The sequence below is a fragment of the Bos grunniens genome, chromosome 14, assembly GCF_055505025.1.
Source record: "Bos grunniens cultivar Pamir isolate PY7600 chromosome 14, Bosgru_T2T1.0, whole genome shotgun sequence".
Classification (NCBI taxonomy): Eukaryota; Metazoa; Chordata; class Mammalia; order Artiodactyla; family Bovidae; genus Bos; species Bos grunniens.
Genome location: NC_141178.1, coordinates 44,366,151 through 44,378,844, shown reverse-complemented (window position 1 = coordinate 44,378,844; position 12,694 = coordinate 44,366,151). Strand labels below are relative to the sequence as shown.

The window sequence follows — 12,694 nt, the reverse complement described above, 5'->3', positions numbered from 1 at the left end:
TCCATACATGACCACTGGAAAAACCATAGCCTTAACTAGACGGACCTTTGTTGGCAAAGTAATGTCTCTGCTTTTGAATATGCTGTCTAGGTTGGACATAATTTTCCTTCCAAGCAGTAAGCATCTTTTAATTTCATGGCTGAAGTCACCATCTGCAGTGATTTTGGAGCCCAAAAAAATAAAGTCTGACACTATTTCCTCTGTTTCCCCATCTATTTCCCATGAAGTGATGGGACTGGATGCCATGATCTTCGTTTTCTGAATGTTGAGCTTTAAGCCAACTTTTTCACTCTCTACTTTCACTTTCACCAAGAGGCTTTTTAGTTTCTCTTCACTTTCTGCCATAAGGGTGGTGTCATCTGCATATCTGAGATTATTGATATTTCTCCCGGCAGTCTTGATTCCATCTTGTTTCTTCCAGTCCATCGTTTCTCATGATGTACTCTGCATATAAGTTAAATAAGCAGGGTGACAAGATACAGCCTTGATGTACTCCTTTTCCTATTTGGAACCAAATGGAACAACCATGTTGTTCCATGTCCAGTTCTAATTGTTGCTTCCTGACCTGCATACAGATTTCTCAAAAGGCAGGTCAGGTGGTCTGTTATTCCCATCTTTTTCAGAATTTCCCACAGTTTATTGTGATCCACACAGTCAAAAGCTTTGGCATAATCAATAAAGCAGAAATAGATGTTTTTCTGGAACTCTCTTGCTTTTTTGATGATCCAGCGGATGTTGGCAATTTGATCTCTGGTTCCTCTGCCTTTTCTAAACCCAGCTTGAACATCTGGAAGTTCATGGTTCACATATTGCTGAAGCCTGGCTTGGAGAATTTTGAGCATTACTTTACTAGCATGTGAGATGAGTGCAATTGTGCAGTAGTTTGAGCATTCTTTGGCATTGCCTTTCTTTGGGATTGGAATGAAAACTGACCTTTTCCAGTCCTGTGGCCACTGCTGAGTTTTCCAAATTTGCTGGCATCTTGAGTGCAGCACTTTCACAGCATCGTCTTTCAGGATTTGAAATAGCTCAAGCGGAATTCCATCACCTCCACTAGCTTTGTTTGGCCCACTTGACTTCACATTCCAGGATGTTTGGCTCTAGGTCAGTGATCACACCATCGTGATTATCTGGGACATGAAGATCTTTTTTGTACAGTTCTTCTGTGTATTCCTGCCACCTCTTCTTGATATCTTCTGCTTCTGTTAGGTCCATACCATTTCTGTCCTTTATTGAGCCCATCTTTGCAGGAAATTTTCCCTTGGTATCTCTGATTTTCTTGAAGAGATCTCTAGTCTTTCCCATTCTGTTGTTTTCCTCTATTTCTTTGCATTGATCGCTGAGGAAGGCTTTCTTATCTCTTCTTGCTATTCTTTGGAACTCTGCATTCAGATGCTTGTATCTTTCCTTTGCTCCTTTGCTTTTTGCTTCTCTTCTTTTCACAGCTATTTGTAAGGCCTCCCTAGACAGCCATTTTGCTTTTTTGCATTTTTTGTCCATGGGGATGGTCTTGATCCCTGTCTCCTGTACAATGTCACGAACCTCATTCCATAGTTCATCAGGCACTCTATCAGATCTAGGCCCTTAAATCTATTTCTCACTTCCACTGTATAATCATAAGGGATTTGATTTAGGTCATACCTGAATGGTCTAATGGTTTTCCCTACTTTCTTCAATTTAAGTCTGAATTTGGTAATAAGGAGTTCATGATCTGAGCCACAGTCAGCTCCTGGTCTTGTTTTTTGCTGACTGTATAGAGCTTCTCCATCTTTGGCTGCAAAGAATATAATCAATTTGATTTTGGTGTTGACCATCTGGTGATGTCCATGTGTAGAGTCTTCTCTTATGTTGTTGGAAGAGGGTGTCTGCTATGACCAGTGCATTTTCTTGGCAAAACTCTATTAGTCTTTGCCCTGCTTCATTCCGTATTCCAAGGCCACATTTGCCTGTTACTCCAGGTGTTTCTTGACTTCCTACTTTTGCATTCCAGTTCCCTATAATGAAAAGGACATCTTTTTTGGGTGTTAGTTCTAAAAGGTCTTGTAGGTCTTCATAGAACTGTTCAACTTCTGCTTCTTCAGTGTTACTGGTTGGGCATAGACTTGGATTACTGTGATATTGAATGGTTTGCCTTGGAAACGAACAGAGAGTAAGTTAGACATCAACATTTATAAGAAAAAGAACAAAGGAATAAAACCAAGAAAAGAATGATGAGTGTAGTAAAGAAAAAGATTGGAAAGAACAGAAATGATTTCTTTAAAAGATTAATTGAGCAAATCTCTGATGAGACTGGAGAATGTAGGAGTTAGGAATAATGTTATGAATTTTAAAAATGCATAACTGAAGATAGAGTAAAAACTGGAAAGATTTAGAGTCCAACAGGAAAATTAATAGAAAATGTTTATGGTACTAACAAAATAGATGAATTCTTAGAAAACATACAATACTGAAAGCAAATGAAGGGGAAATAGAAAGCATGAATTGTCCTAAAATTAGTAATTAAATCTATAATCAATAATCTTCCCACAAAGAAAACCACCTTGAATGTTTTATATACCAGTTCTACTAAATTTTCAATGAAGCGATAATAAGTGTCACATATTTTCCAGAGATCAGAAAGAATGTTAGCAATTCCAAAGTCATTTAATGAAGTCAGTGTAACCTTGATATCAAAGTTAGAAAAGGACATTATGAGATAGCACATTCCAATCTCATTTAAGAATATGTCCATCAGCAGATGAATGGGTAAGAAAGCTGTGGTACATATACACAATGGAGTATTACTCAGCCATTAAAAAGAATACATTTGAATCAGTTCTAATGAGGTGAATGAAACTGGAGCCTATTATACAGAGTGATGTAAGCCAGAAAGAAAAAGACCAATACAGTATACTAATGCATATATATGGAATTTAGAAAGATGGTAACAATAACCCTGTATATGAGACAGCAAAAGAGACACTGATGTATAGAACAGTCTTTTGGACTTGGTGGGAGTGGGAGAGGGTGGGATGATTTGGGAGAATGGCATTGAAACATGTATAATATCATATATGAAACGAATCACCAGAACAGGTTCGATGCACGATACTGGATGCTTAGGGCTTGTGCACTGGGACGACCCAGAGGGATGGTATGGGGACAGAGGAGGGAGGAGGCTTCAGGATGGTGAACACATGTATACCTGTGGCGGATTCATTTGATATATGGCAAAACCAATACCATATTGTAAAGTTAAAAAATAAAATTAAAAAAAGAATATAGATAAAAATCTGACAAGTGATGTAAGAAGAAGACAACTAATGATGATCAAAGTTACTAAGACAAATGAAAAAAATACATGTTTTAAAAATAATAATGAACCTATAAATTTCACTCACCATTTATGAGAATAAAGACTAAAACTATATAATTCATTCAATCACTGGAGTAAAGTATTCCATAACATTCAACATTCCATGATGATAAAATTCTTATCAAACTTGAAATAGAAGAGAAAATCTTTACCAAAACCCACCAGTAACCTATGTCAAATATAGTTCTTAATGGTTAAATGTTTTAAGTTTTCCCTCTGAAATCAGGAGCAAGACAGCAGTATTTAATATAACCTCTTCTTTTTAGTAGTTTAATGTAGGTCCTATCTAGTGGAGTAAGATAAGAAATAGATGTCAAAGTATAGATCAATGTCCCTGATGAACACAGATACAAAAATCTTTGATACTAGCAAACTAATTTCAATAATACATTAAAAGATCATATACTGTGATTGTGAGATTTAACCAGGGGAATAAATCATATGATTATCTCACTGGATGCAGGAAAACCTTTTGACAAAATTCAAAATTAATGATGAAAACTCCCAACAAAATGAAATAGAGGGAATGTTCTTCAACATAGTAAAGGCCATATATGACAAGCCCAAAGCTAACATCATTCTCAATGGTGAAAGTTAAAACTTTTTCTTTAAGATCCAGAACAAGACCAGGATGCCCACTTTCACCACTTTTATTCAACATACTATTGAAAAGTCCTAGCCAGAGCAATTAGGCAAGAATAAAAAAATATCCAAATTGGAAAGGAAAAATAAGAATTTCACTGTTTGTAGATGACTCATACAGAAAACTCTAAATACTCCATTAAAAATTCAGAACTAATAAATGAATTCAGCAAATTTGAAGACTACAAAGACAATACACAAAATCCTGTCACAATTCTATACACTAACAGAAAACTATCAGAAAGCAAAATTAAGAAAATCCTAATTGCAGTTACAACAAAAAGAATATCTGTAAGTAAATTTAACCAAGGTCTACTGAAACCTATTGAGAGGGTAACAGGCAGGAAGGCCAGGGTTCTCCAAATGGAGGAAATAGCCTGCAAGTGTCAGACATTTTTATCTCTCTTAAGTGGCAGGAGGAAACAAACTAGCAATATTTTTTCCTTCTCTACACAAATTTAAAGGGAGGTTTCTCTTAAAATACTGTGTTGCCATAATGACACCTGGTTTCACCTGAAGTTAGCTATTCTTGAGCCTGGAGATAACCAATGCCTTTTTCTTATGGAAATGTTTGTCTTAAGCTATGCTAATGTACTATGCCTTTACCCCAAACTCTGTCTCCAAGTCGGTTCCGCCTCTTGGCCCAGAACCTACTTGACAAACCAGTATGGATATTGTTCCCCTAATCTATGTAAATGAAACTATTTGTATGGTGATCTGCCCTTCTTCAAGATTCAAGTTAATCATTTTATGGCCCAGGATAAACCATTTGGCGCCAAGACTATCCCAAAATGCATCTTATGGGTGAGGGGCCTGGTGCCATTCTGAATTTTAAGACATTCCTTTCTTTCATTAACAGACTGCTAGTGACTATATAACATCCAGCTGAAGACTAGCAGGTGGGTACTCTTTCTGCCCCCTTCTGATGCCTATGTCAGAAGCTTTCTGTATCTCCTTTATACTTTAATAAAACTTTATTACACAAAAGCTCTGAGCAATCAAGCCTCGTCTCTGGCCCCAGATTGAATTCTTCTCCTCCGGGGGCCAAGAATCCCGGTGTATTCGCTTGATTCAACAACAACCTTTCACTATGACATTAATTATGAAAGTTACAGAAGACACAAATAAATGGAAAGATATTTTATGCTCATAGACTGGAAGAATACTGTTTATATGTCCATGCTACCCAAAGCCATCTACAAATTCAATGAAATATTGTCAAAATTCCAATAGCATTTTTCACAGAAATAGAACAAACAATCCTTCAAAATTGTATGGGCCACAAAAGACTGCAAATCATCAAAACAATCTTAAGATAAAACAAAGCTAGATGCATCAGGCTAGTATTTCAAAATATATAACAAAGTTATAGTAATTAAAACAGTATGATATTGGTATAAAAATGGACATATAGATCAATGGAACAGAATGGTTCCAATCAGGAAAGGACTACGTCAGGGCTGTATATTGTCACCCTGCTTATTTAACTTATGTGCAGAGTACATCATGAGAAACGCTGGGCTGGATGAAGCACAAGCTGCAATCAAGATTGCCAGGAGAAATATCAATAACCTCAGATATGCAGATGACACCACCCTTATGGCAGAAAGTAAAGAGGAACTAGAGAGCCTCTTGATGAAAGTGAAAGAGGAGTGTGGAAAATTTGGCTTAAAACTCTACATTCAGAAAACTAAGATTATGGCATTTGGTCCCATCAGTTCATGGCAAATAGATGGGGGAGAAGGGGAAACAATGGAAACAGTGGAAACAAAAAAAACAGAGATTTTATTTTCTTGGGCTCCAAGATCACTGCAGATGGTGACTACATCCATGAAATTAAAAGACACTTGCTCCTTGGAAGAAAAGTTATGACCATCCTAGACATCATATTAAAAAGCAGAGACATTACTTTGCCAACAAAGGTCCATCTAGTCAAAGTTATGGTTTTTCCAGTAGTCATGTATGGATGTGAGAGTTGGACTACAAAGAAAGCTGAGCACCAAAGAATTGATACTTTCGAATTGTGGTGTTGGAGAAGACTCTTGAGAGTCCCTTGGACTGCAAGAAGATCCAACCAGTCCATCTTAAAGAAAATCAGTCCTGAATATTCACTGGAAGGACTGATGCTGAAGCTCCAATACTTTGGCCACCTGATGTGAAGAACTGACTCATTTGAAAAGACCCTGATGCTGGGAAAGATTGAAGGTGGGAGGAGAAGGGGACAACAGAGGATAGACGGTTGAATGGCATCACCGACCCAATGGACATGAGTTTGAATAAATTGCAAAAGTTGGTGATGGACAGGGAGGCCTGGCATGCTGCAGTCCATGGGGTCGCAAAGGGTCGGACATGACTGAAGAACTGAACTGAACTGGAACCATATATAAAAATTAACTCAAAGTGAATTAAAGACTTGAGTGTAAGACCTGAAACTGCAAAACTCTTAGAATAAAAAGTAGCAAGCTCCTTAGCCTAAGTCTTGGGAATGATTTTTAATCCTATCCCAAAGCCAAGAGCAACAAGAGCAAAAACATACAAGTGGGACTACATCAAACTATAAAGCTCCTGCATGGCAAGAAAACCTTTATCAAAATGAAAAGGCTACTGACTAAATGGGAGAAAATATTTGCACATGACACAACTGATAAGGGGCTAGTATCCAATATGTATAAAGAACTCAGACAACTCAATAACAGAACCAAAAGTAAATAATCTGATTAAACATGGGCAGAAATTTTGAACAGACACTTTTCCAAAGAAGATATAGTGATAGCCAACACAAACATGAAAAGATAATCATCATTAATCATCAGGAAAATGCAAATAAAATAAAAAAACAATGAGATATCACCTCACATTTATAAGAACAGCTATTATCAAAAAGATAAGAAAGGACAAGCATGGACCAGGATATAGAGAAAAGGGAACACTTGAGCATTATTGATGGGAATGTAAATTGGTAAAGCCCCTATGGAAAATAGTGGGGAGTTTCTTTAAAAAAATTAAAACTAGAACTACCCAGCAATTCCACTTCTGGGTATTTATCAAAAGAAAATAAAAGGGCTAACTCAAAAAGATACATGTACCCCCACGTTCATTGAAGTATTATTTACAATAGTCAAGATACAGAAGCAACCTAAGTATCCATTGATGGATGAGTGGATAAAAATGTTGTGATAGATATGCATACACACAATGAAATATTATTTGGCTATAAAAAATGATACCTAAATCTATACAAAGTGAAATGAAAAGTGAATTTGCCACAGCATCAATGAACCTTGAGGGTGTTATACTAAGTGAAATAAGTCAAGCAGAGAAAGACAAATACTGTAGGATCTCATATGTGGAATCTATAAACAAATAACAAAATCAAGCTCATAGATACAGAACAGATTGGTAACTGCCAAAAGTGGGAGGTGGGAGAAATGGGTGAACTGCTTTTGTTTGTTTTTAGTTTAAATGAAAAAAAAAAAAACTAATCCCTAGGTCCTACTACCAGAGATTCTGATTTAATTTTTCTGAGATAGTGCTCTGGTATTAACATTTTTAAGACCTTCTGCATAAGACTTAAGTGAAGGCATGGCTGAGAATTATCACCATAGAGCTTTGAAGCTTTTCTAACTCACATTCTTTTAATTGCAAACATCTGGATGAGATCCAGGTCCCATGGGGAGGTCTCTGGCTAGACAATTACTTAGGCCATTCAGCTTCCAAGCAGATTTGTATGCTAAGAGTAGAATGCAAAATTGGTACACCCTTTGTCCTAAAGCTGATTCTTTTGATACTAAGTCTCCAGAATGGTCTCTCAAGATGTGGGAAGCCTGTCATGGTAAATCTGGATATACCATGAACTTTGCCATTTGGTAAACAAACAAAAATAAAGAAAAAAGCATAAAATATATAGATACTGGAAGATAGGTACAAAACTTTCATTTCCAGATCATGGTACTGTCAACTTGAAAAACCCCAATATATCTGTAGACAAGCTATTAGAATTCATAAAGAAGTTAAAAATGCTGGTATCATGCAGTAAGATCTATGTACAAAAGCAAGCTGCATTTGTAATAAATAGGGAATGTAATTTATAAAAGTGTATCATTCATCATAGAACTAAACATAGATCCAGGAATAAACCCAAAAATGGATACTTCAGGCTTTTGTGGAGACAGTTATACATTTTTATGACAGACATTAAAGAGATCTAAATCAAAGGAAGAGTGAAACCATGTCAATGAATAGAAAGACCAATGTCACCAAAGTGTAGATTTTTTGAAAATTTATCTTTAGTTACAATGCAATTCAATAAAAATATTTATTTTAAAAAATTTAAAACACTTCATGTATTTATCGGAAAATATATGGAAGAGCAGAGTCAAAAGTCAGCCAAGCCATTTCTGATGAAAAGCAAAATTAATGATAATTTTCTCACCAGAAAATGAGGCATTTTAAAAGTAATAATTAAGAGTTTGGTTTTAATACAGCGATAGGAACACTGAGCAATGGAACAGTGTATAGAGATAAGAGATAGACCCATAAATTTATGGTAATTTGCTATCTGATAGAAATGTCTTTACAGATCGCTGAAGAAAGTTATGCATACTCAATATATGGTGCTGAAGCATTTGGTTATCTATGCAGAGGAACTGACTGCGCTGTTTACACAAAATCATTTCCAAATGGATTAAAAATTTAAAATAGGAAACGCAAATTTCTAATGTTTAGAGTATAACATAAAGTTGACTATCATGAGTTCAGGATATGGAAGGATTTTTATAAGAGATGCAAAAATCTCTAAAAATGGAGAAAAGATTGAGAAGTTTAACTGCTTTAAAATTAATAACTTCTTTTTATCAAACTACATCATGAAAAGAGTGAAAGCAAATCAAAACCTAAAGAACATATTTTTAAGAAATGTAACAGTGAATTTGCCTCAAGACTAGAGAAAGGCTACATATTACTAAAAATTTAAAAAATTCCCAATAGTGAAATGATCAAAAGATATCAACAGACCTTTCAACAAATGAAAAACATAAAACATAGGAAAACAAAAAACTTATGAAAATATGCCCAATCTGATTAAAAATCAGGAAAGTGCAAATAAAATGCACATGATATACAACACCCGCACATTGCTAAAAGTTTAGTAAGTCAAATGATGTCAGGTGTTTGAATTCTTACATACTGCTGGAGACTGTATTGGTGCAACCACATGGAATATGCTTTTTTGCATGTTATGCAACTTTCGATTTGTATAAACCTGAGAAACTCTTATTTATGTTCACCAAGAGAAGTGTACAGGAGTATGACTGGACAGAACATAACTAAACACAACTATTCACAGATGGGAGAATAAAGGAGACCCAGCTTCAATCCCTGGAGAAGGCAATGGCACCCCACTCCAGTACTCTTGCCTGGAAAATCCCATGGACGGAGGAGCCTGGTAGGCTGCAGTCCACGGGGTTGCACAGAGTCAGACATGACTGAAGCAACTTAGCAGCAGCAGCAGCAACTTCAATCCCTGGTTCAGGAAGATTCCCTGGAGAAGGAAATGGCAACCCACTCCAGTATTCTTGCCTTCCATAGACAGAGGAGCCTGGATCCATAGGATCACAAAGAGTTGGACACCACTGAGCGACTAACACTTTCACTTTCCTTCACATGATACAGTTGTATACAGTAGATAAAAATCAAAGAACCACAACCACATATAGAACATTAAAACGGTTAAATACGTTAGTTCAGTCATTTAGTTGTGTCCAACTCTTTGTGACCCAGTGGATGGTAGCTTTCCAGGCTCCTCCATCCATGGGATTCTCCATGCAAGAATACTGAAGTAGGTTGCCATTTTCTTCTCCAGGGGATCTTCTCTACCCAGGGATCGAACCCACATCTCTTGCATCTCCTGCACTGGCAGATTCTTTACCACTGTGCCACCGATAACCATTTATTAATAGAAATGAAAAGGAGTTTTAGAAGATTGTGTACAGTATGATATCACTTCTGTGAAGTTCAAAGGTAAGCACTATTAAGTATTGGTTCATATATGCATGTGCAATAAAAGTGTAAAAAGGCATGAAAAACACAAAATTCAGAATAGCAGAGGGGTTGGGAAGGAATCCCATTAGCTTCACAATAGGTACATTTATATCCTTATTTATAAAATAATCTAAAATTTATTATTCAAAATAACAGTTTTAAGAAACAATTGAGAATGAAGATTTAGTAATGTAGGTAATAATTTTGAAGATGACTGATATTTTCACCCCTCTTGGTCTTCCTGAATTTCATTGATACCATGAAATTTCATTAATACCATGAAATTTCATTAATACCATGGAAATTGAATTCACTAACATGATCTCTAACTGAATGCTATCTATAACTGAACACAAACTTTAAGTTACATAATACAAACAATTGTGAGGTTCTTGAAATACCTACTTACTCGTGAGGAGTAATAGGAGAACTGGACTGAATAATCAGCTTAGTGGGTTCAGTCTATCTTTGTGTCAGGACCCTGCAAATATTTGGACAGCTTGCCTAATTTCCTTGGGTTTATTTTACCCACCTATTAAATTAGCATGTGGATCTCTAATGTTCCTTTAGGCTGAAAAAGAATGCTGTTGCTATTCTCTGTATCTTGATGTGTCTTTCATCTTCTGTCTGTATTTCTCCTTTCTGTAGGCCACAGCAACCAGGGAACTAACACCTAAGGACTGTGCTATAATCAGTGTGATACTTTTATCTTTGGTTAAATTACTGTGGGATTCCAACTGTAGATTGTACAGTCCTTTCCTATCATAACTTGTGGCTGTTCCAGCTTTCCTCCTATGCAGTACTTAGGGGTTTCTTGTCTTATTTCAGTGATTCTGTTGTGACCACTGTCTCCTGACAACTCAATCCTACCTCAAGATATCCTGGCCTTCACAGGGCCTTCGAAGTTAGCACCTGCCATGCCCTTATGTGCAAGCCTTCATTTCTCTTTCTCTCGAGTTTTCAGGAGTAAGAAAATCAGTTTTCAGGACTAAGAGAATCAGTTATTCCGCATCCTTTCAAAATTTTATTCTACAGGTCCTTGTGTAAATGGGACTATTTGTGGCTTATCCAGTGGTACCAGTGTCCCCGAGCAATGCAACCAGCAAGATTACATCATGAACACATTAGGTAGCCACTGCCACAAGGATGCTGTGTAAAAGCCCACAGATTCTGTAACTTAGCCCTGTACGTCTTCACATTCTTCTTGGATCAGAGATTACTTTGGGCCTTTTCTTTTCATGGCAGATCACAAGAGTATAAAGGAGTCAAACCAAACCAAACACATTTATGGCCTTTACTACATTTATGGCCTTTACATTTATGGTCACTTACATTCCACTGGCTAAAGCAATTCATACAGTAAAACCCAACATCAATGGTGTATGTGTGCATGTGTGCGTGTGGATGGCGTATTCTCTTCCTGTTCTAACATACCACAAAGATCACGTGGGTGAGTGAAGAAATGAGAACAATTATCCAGTTCACCAAAAACACTCATTATATGATACAAAATCAAATAGAAGATTAAAATGAAGCTCTAAGAGTAAATATGAAAGATTTTTATCTTTTACTGCTTAGTTACAACTTTCAAGCTCATTTTACATTAGTTATAAACCATCACAAAGATTATAGATACCAGTTGGTTCTCTCAATTTGCATACACATCAGAAGGAACATTACGTTCAAATGAGGTTAAATCATATAATGTAGATGTGACAATACACAATATATTCTCCTGTCATTTTGATGATAGTAGAAGGTAATCTAAAATGCAGCATGATGAATTTGAGGTCCATCTAATGAGTGAAGGTCAGTGGTCATGTTGGGGGAAAAGCTCTGACTGTGAAACCAGATGCAACTGGTTTGGAACTCTGGCCCCTAATAATTGGCAAGTTTGAGCTGGAAAATTGCTTAGATCCTCTAAGACTCATATTCTAGTCTGTAAAATGGTGACAGTATCATCCTTGAGATATAGTTGAACAAATGTGCAAATGCTTAACACGATATCTGAAAGTTGCCACTCAAGAAGTCACAGTTATCATTCTGCAAACATTTCTGATGTGCTCTAAAGAGTATTTTATACCTCTTTGGATTTCTTTTAAAACAGGATTTCTTTCCTATAAAATGGCTAAAGTGTAATTTCACTTGAAATAGGATGATATCCTCCTAAGAACTCTTCAAAGTCTATAAATCAACGATTCCAAAAAGGACCTTATGTATTCATTTCAGAAAACCATTTGCCACACTGCTGCATACTTTCAGATGTGCAAATAAAGGGATCCCAGCTGGTTGCTTTATTTTCAAACAACTACAAAGGGAACAGTAGAATTTTGGCTTCTTGGAATTTTCCTTTGAAAATTTTCACAATCATGTGTGGTTGGAATCTGGCATTTATCTTTTGCTTCCACTCTGGAAATTTACACAATTCTCTAGCATTTGGTTTGGGTCATATAACTGTTCAAATCTTGGTTATAGTCTTCTACTTGTATAATTTCCCTCCAGTGTGAAAAACCCACATACCATAATGTGTCTACACAGCAAGACTTCAAACATAGTAATTGCTCATGGATTAGAAGAATTCACAAAGCCAGATCACTCACAAACAGTAAGGAAACAAAAAATTAATATAAATGATTTTTTACACGAATGACCATGTGA

General features: G+C 36.3%; 1 long non-coding RNA gene across 15 annotated transcripts in view; it reads right to left on the bottom strand.

The window, feature by feature from the left end:
* LOC147359338 (uncharacterized) overlaps positions 1-12,694 on the bottom strand; it is a 307,413-nt gene that overhangs the window by 289,783 nt on the left and 4,936 nt on the right. The window lies entirely within an intron of this gene.